Below are 5,980 nucleotides of genomic sequence, written 5' to 3'. Positions count from 1 at the left end.
ATCCCACTTCACAAACGGGGAGCCACCACTGATCCTGGGAACTATCGCCCTATTAGCCTGGCAAGCCTGGTCTGCAAGGCCATGGAATGTATCATCATGGAACTCATAAACAAACACATTGGTAACTTCCAAACTCTGGATCCCACCCAGTTCAGGTTTGTGAAAGGCAGATCATGCCTCCTGAACTTGCTCAAGCTCTTTGAGGCAGTCACCAAAGTCGTAGACAAGGGTAAAGTGGTTCACACAGCCTATCTTGACCTAGCTTAGGCTTTCGACACCATCCTCCATCCTGGAATTATAGCTAAACTCACTAAACTAGGTATAAATCCCTACATCACAAGATGGGTTGCCAACTGGCTCACTGACAGAACCCGCACTGTAAAAGTTGCAGACTCCAAATCTGACTTCAAATCAGTGGCAAGTGGAGTACCACAGGGTTCAGTCCTGGGACCTCTCCTGTTTGGTATCTACTTCTCTGAAGTACAGGCTAACACAGAAAGCCTCTGGCTAATGAAATTCTCAGATGACTGCAAACTAGGAGCCATAGTTGAGTCCCCAAATGATGTGGACATCCTACAGAAGGCCCTCACTGAGACAGATGCCTGGTGTCAGAGCCATGGCCTCAAGCTCAATGCCAAAAAGTGCATTGTCATCCCCTTTGGTAAAAACTCTGTACCCATGAACTACCGCATAGGCAGCAGTCTACTTAACACCGAATCTGTGATAAGAGACCTTGGGACCCAGGTGGACAGTAGTCTCTCCTTTGATAATCACATCACCACAGTAGTCAGGAAGTCCTTCTACATGGCACACCTCATCACAAAAGAGTTCTCATCCAGGAAAAAAGAGGTCATTGTTCCCCTCTACTCGAAACTCATTAGACCCATTATAGAGTACAATGACCCAATGTACCTCACAAGACATCTGCAGCAGCTGGAAAGGCCACAGAAGTACCTCACAAAGAGGATTACTGGCCTCAAACAGATGCCCTACACTGACCATCTCAAAAAACTCCAGCTTTACTCCATAGCATATCGCCTACTCCGAAGTGATCTCTGCCTAATATATAAAGCTATGTCAAACCCAGAGCTGTTGGACATGCTACACCTAAAGAAATCCCAATCCCTCTGAGTTACACACTCTAGAGACCTAAACCTTGTCACCACAATAAACAGTACATGCTGGAGGGATAGATTCCTGTCCCAGAGACTTCCCATACTCTGGAACAGGCTACCCATCTATGTCAAGCAAAGTTCTTCATTAGCACTCGTCAAGAAAAATCTTGATGAGTGGATGGGAAATAGGAAATACACCCTGGAGATCACTTCTGTGGCTCTGCTCGACAGTGGCACAGGAAGATAACTTTCTTAGGTGACGTAAGCCAGGGAACCTTGTTGCCTAGGCTTACTTAGGCCCTTGGGCCGATAGCCTAATACCTACCTACCTATGAACCTATATTTTGGAAATTTTATGAAAGCTTGTATAAAGCAGAGAAATATGGAAATCAAGAAAAGGTACAAATGGAAATGTTTATGGAAGAATTAAATACACCAGGGGTTAGAGGTAGATGAGGCTCAATTACTAACAGTTAGGCTAGGAAGACATGAGATAAAAATGTCTATTTATAACCAATCTGCAGGAAAGTCACAGGAATAGATGGTATTTGTGTGGAAGTTTGGAAGCTAGGAGGGAAAAAACTGATAAAGATCTGGAAAGTTTTGTTTAACAGTATTTTAAGAGGAGAAGTACCAGCATCCTGGAAGAAAGCGGTGGTAATGGTAATACCGAAAGAGGGTAAAGATCCATTGGCTCCAGCTTCGTACAGGCCCATTTCGATACTAAACCATGTATAAAGTGTTAATGTCTATAATGACTAAAAGAATGGCAAAAGTGATACCAAAATTGATAGCTATGGATCAGAGTGGTTTTGTGGAGGGGAGGCAAACATTTGACAATATTAACAGAACATTGATGATCCAGAGGGAAGCAGAATGTAAGAAAATACCACTGTTATTCGTGGGTTTTGATGCAGAGAAAGCATTTGACAGATTAGACTGGGACTTCATGAGCAGGACAATGGAAGCATTTGCTTTCCCTGATGCAGTTATAAGGTTGATTAGGAGTATATATGAGGGATCGGAGGCAAGAATTAAAGTGGAAGGGGAACTCTCTGCTAATTTCTGCTTGAGTAGAAGAAGCAGGCAGGGTTATCTGCTTTCCCCTTTGTTGTCTGCATTATATTTAGAAACATTGGCAAAGAAAATAAGGGACTCAGAAATTCAAGGATATAATTGGTATGGTAGTCATGAAAAACTGCTTCTATTTGCAGATGATATTATTTTATACATGACAAAATCAGAGAGAGACATTACAGTGTTGTGGAACATTTTGAGACAGTTTCAGATTTTTTTGAGATACAAAATTAATGAAGCTAAAACAAAGACAATAGCAGTAAAGTATGTACCCACACATGAATTGGTTCAGAAACATCTATATTTATGAGGACATGATAAAATGAAAAATTTAGGAGTATGGATTAAAATGATTCTGGTGTGGCAGCTAAGGATATGTGGGAAGAGACTAAACAAAAGATAATACAAAAACTGAGAAAATGAAAGCTTTGTCATATGGATATGGATAGTAAGATACAAGCAGTTAAAATGTTTTCAGCCCTATTAGCCTTATAAGACAGATCAGACATATTTTTGTCAACCAGAGGGGAAGTTGTGGATAGCAATTAATAACCAGCTGAAGGACTTTACCTGGGAGGGGAAGACTGCAAAAATCAAGTGGGATAAGTTGATTCTTCCAGTACAGCAGGGCATTTTGAGATCACCCAGTTTGAAGGGGTATTTCAGAGCTACACAATCAAGGCTCCTATACACAGCACAAGCAGAAAACTATAATTCAAAGTGGAAAGGGGTGATGGAGAAATAGGGAGGAAGCTCAAGAGACAAGGAGAGACTGGGACTTTGGATATAGGCCTTTAAGGAGAATAACAATAATCATACAGATAAAGTAGCAGAAAGTATCCTAAGAACTAAGCCAACACGGGAATGGAGAAAAGAGATTCTACAGATAGGGTGACTGCAATTAGGGATGTAGACAATAGGCAAGATGGGGCTGGAATTTATTGGAGAAAACTGTTAAAGGAACCAAGGTATTGGGAGCAAATAACTAGATAGGGAAAGATGATAGAATGGGAAGACGTCAAGAATTTATTTGGATTGCAGGTTAGAGACTGCCTTCCCTATCAAGGATTGATATCAGATTATATTCAAAGAGAAGGAAATATGGGGGTCCTAAAATGAAAGACCAGCACTAGTAGAGTTATTAGTAGAATCTAGAACAGAAGCGGTCATTAAAAAAGGAATAATTAGTACAGCATATAAAGTATTGCATGATAACCATAAAAATCAATCAGAGGAGGTTAGAAAGGATTGGGAAGAGAGATTGGATAAGCAATTTACAAAGAAACAATGGAAGGATATATGTATGTCTCCCAAATATGTAAAAAAAATTTAGAAGATTTAGGATTTTTGCTTGGAAATGTTTACATAGATATTTTTATACCCGAAGTAGACGCCAGAGAATATTTCCTCAGGTAGACACCAAATGTTGGAGATGTGACATGGAAGAAAGAGGTAACACACACCTACGCAACCTACCTAACTATACAAATTTCAAATCTCAGCTACTCTTTCATCTTTCTTCCAAATGGAAATGCCCTTGCATTGCTCCAATTTAAACCTGTCCCCCCCTCATTCCACCTTGCACTGACTCATCTAACTACCTCTACTATTACTTCATCCCACCCAAAACAATCCCTCCCCTATTAAAAACTAATTTTCTCTCTAATATCTATTACACTATACTTTCCAGTCTCAAATATACTATTACCCTCCATGCATAATATTTTCCTAACCTAATAATGGCTAGTAGCTATATATTTTGAAATGTTAAACCTACAATTGAGTTTATAACAAAAATATTCACTTTATGTAAATGTTAAAATTTCTGTATTGAATTATGTCTTTTCATTTTTGTAATGTGACAAGCCAATTGCAAATATCATGGAGCTTATCTGTAAATGTTTAATTAGCTGTATGAACTATGTCCTTTTGTAACATGTGAAATGTAACTTGCAATTATTGTGTTGTTTTTCTCCCAGGGCCTCCACTGAAATCAGGCTCTTCTTGGCCCAGTGGACTTCCCCAGTCATCAAACTTAAATAAATAAATAAAAAAATTGGGAACATATTTTCTTGAAGTGTGGTGGGTTGACAGACTTTAAGAATTCCCTTCTGGATGTACTGTCAGAGATGCTGGGTGGGCAGATTTGGTGTGACAAGGGAGATGATTCTTCTGAGCTATGATACAGAATCGGAATTGCCTAGACATAGTAAGGCCTTGCTGAGTCTAATTATGGTGACTGCCAAAAAAGCAACTACTAGAAAATGGAAATCAAAATCTAAAAAAAAACTACACTAGAAGTAGTGAGTTTAGTAACAGAGATAAAATAACTGGAATTGGGATCTTTAGAAAAGGGTAGGAGCAAACTACATAGGAAAAAATGGGAACTGTGGGAACAATACATACATACAGGGGAGGAACAAGTCTTTTTTGTTGGTTAAATTGTTTAATTCAGTTTATTTATTTATTATTATTTTATTTGCATTTGTTTACCAGGAGGTCTACAGGGCCAGGGTGAGACCGTTTCAGTAGAGACCCGGGGAGAAAAGCTCCAAAAACAAACAACATGATAAAGCTACAGAACCAAAATATAGAAATCAAGCAGCGATGGTACAAAACACATTACAGAATAGGTAATACAATAAAATATAACTAGTGTTAAGTAGCAAGCCAAACAAGAATACAGTTGACAACATGGGATAATAGCGAATGTGTGAACAATACAGTATTGTAGTTTTGCAGTAAAGAGGGAAAGATGGATAGCAGCAGATTAAAGATTCTGAGGGTAAGGTATAGCCTTAGAGCTATTGCTATATAGGCATCAAGAATAAATATAAGATCTGGTAGCTAACTGATATAGTAGATTATGTGTGGCTGGGTGGAGCATGTTGGACTTAATAAATTGAAAGCACTTAATGTATATATGAGGAGTCTGAGCCATAAGTGAGATGGCAAGGAAAAGTAGGAAGGCTAGGTTTATTGTTTTTTTTTTTTTTTTTTTTTTTTTTTTATATAGTTAGTGCTGATACATGTACATAGCCAGTGGGAGAATAGGTATTGCTTCAGTGAAGTCCTAAAACATTCAGGGCTGCTAGTAGACCCAATTGAAGGAGGGAGAGCATTCCATAGTTTCGCTATAGCATATGGGTAATGTATTTGACTGTCGGAAAGATTAGGTTTTGCTACATTAAGGAGCATCTGAATGACTGATTGCAGAGGTCTATTTGGGTGATACATGGTGAACAGAGAGGAGAGGGCAGGACAGCTAGAAGGCTTATAGATTAGATTATGAGCTGTACTTAATTGCAGGTATGTTAGATGTTAGATGTTGAGGAAGTTCTAGCCAGTTCAGATGTTGGAGTGATACACAGTGGTGAGAGGAGTGTTTGGCTCTGGTTACAAATTTTGGGATTTTATTGTCGCATGAGTCCAGTGTGGATTTAAGAGAGGATTGTATATTAGTAAGGAGAGGTGCACCATAGAGCAAGGATGGAAGTAGAAAGGAAGAGGCAAGGGATAGTCTTGCTGCATAGGTGAGGAAGTGTTTGTGCATGTACAGGATACCTAGGTTCTGATTTTTTTTTTGATGTTTGTGTTAATATGCTGGTCAGAAGTTAGGTGTTCATCTATGATAACCCCTAGAAGTTTGGTATATGGGACTACTTTGAGGCAAGTGTTGTTGAGTGAGTTGATGGTAAATTCATTTTTGGTTAGGGGTGTTGTTTTTTGGGAGTGAACAACATAAGCTTGATTTTATTAGTATTTAGGGCTAAATAGTTATTATACAG

This window comes from Protopterus annectens, chromosome 1.part0 (assembly GCF_019279795.1).
Source record: "Protopterus annectens isolate FY-2018-M chromosome 1.part0, PAN1.0, whole genome shotgun sequence".
Lineage (NCBI taxonomy): Eukaryota > Metazoa > Chordata > Ceratodontiformes > Protopteridae > Protopterus > Protopterus annectens.
This window is presented reverse-complemented; position numbering follows the sequence as displayed.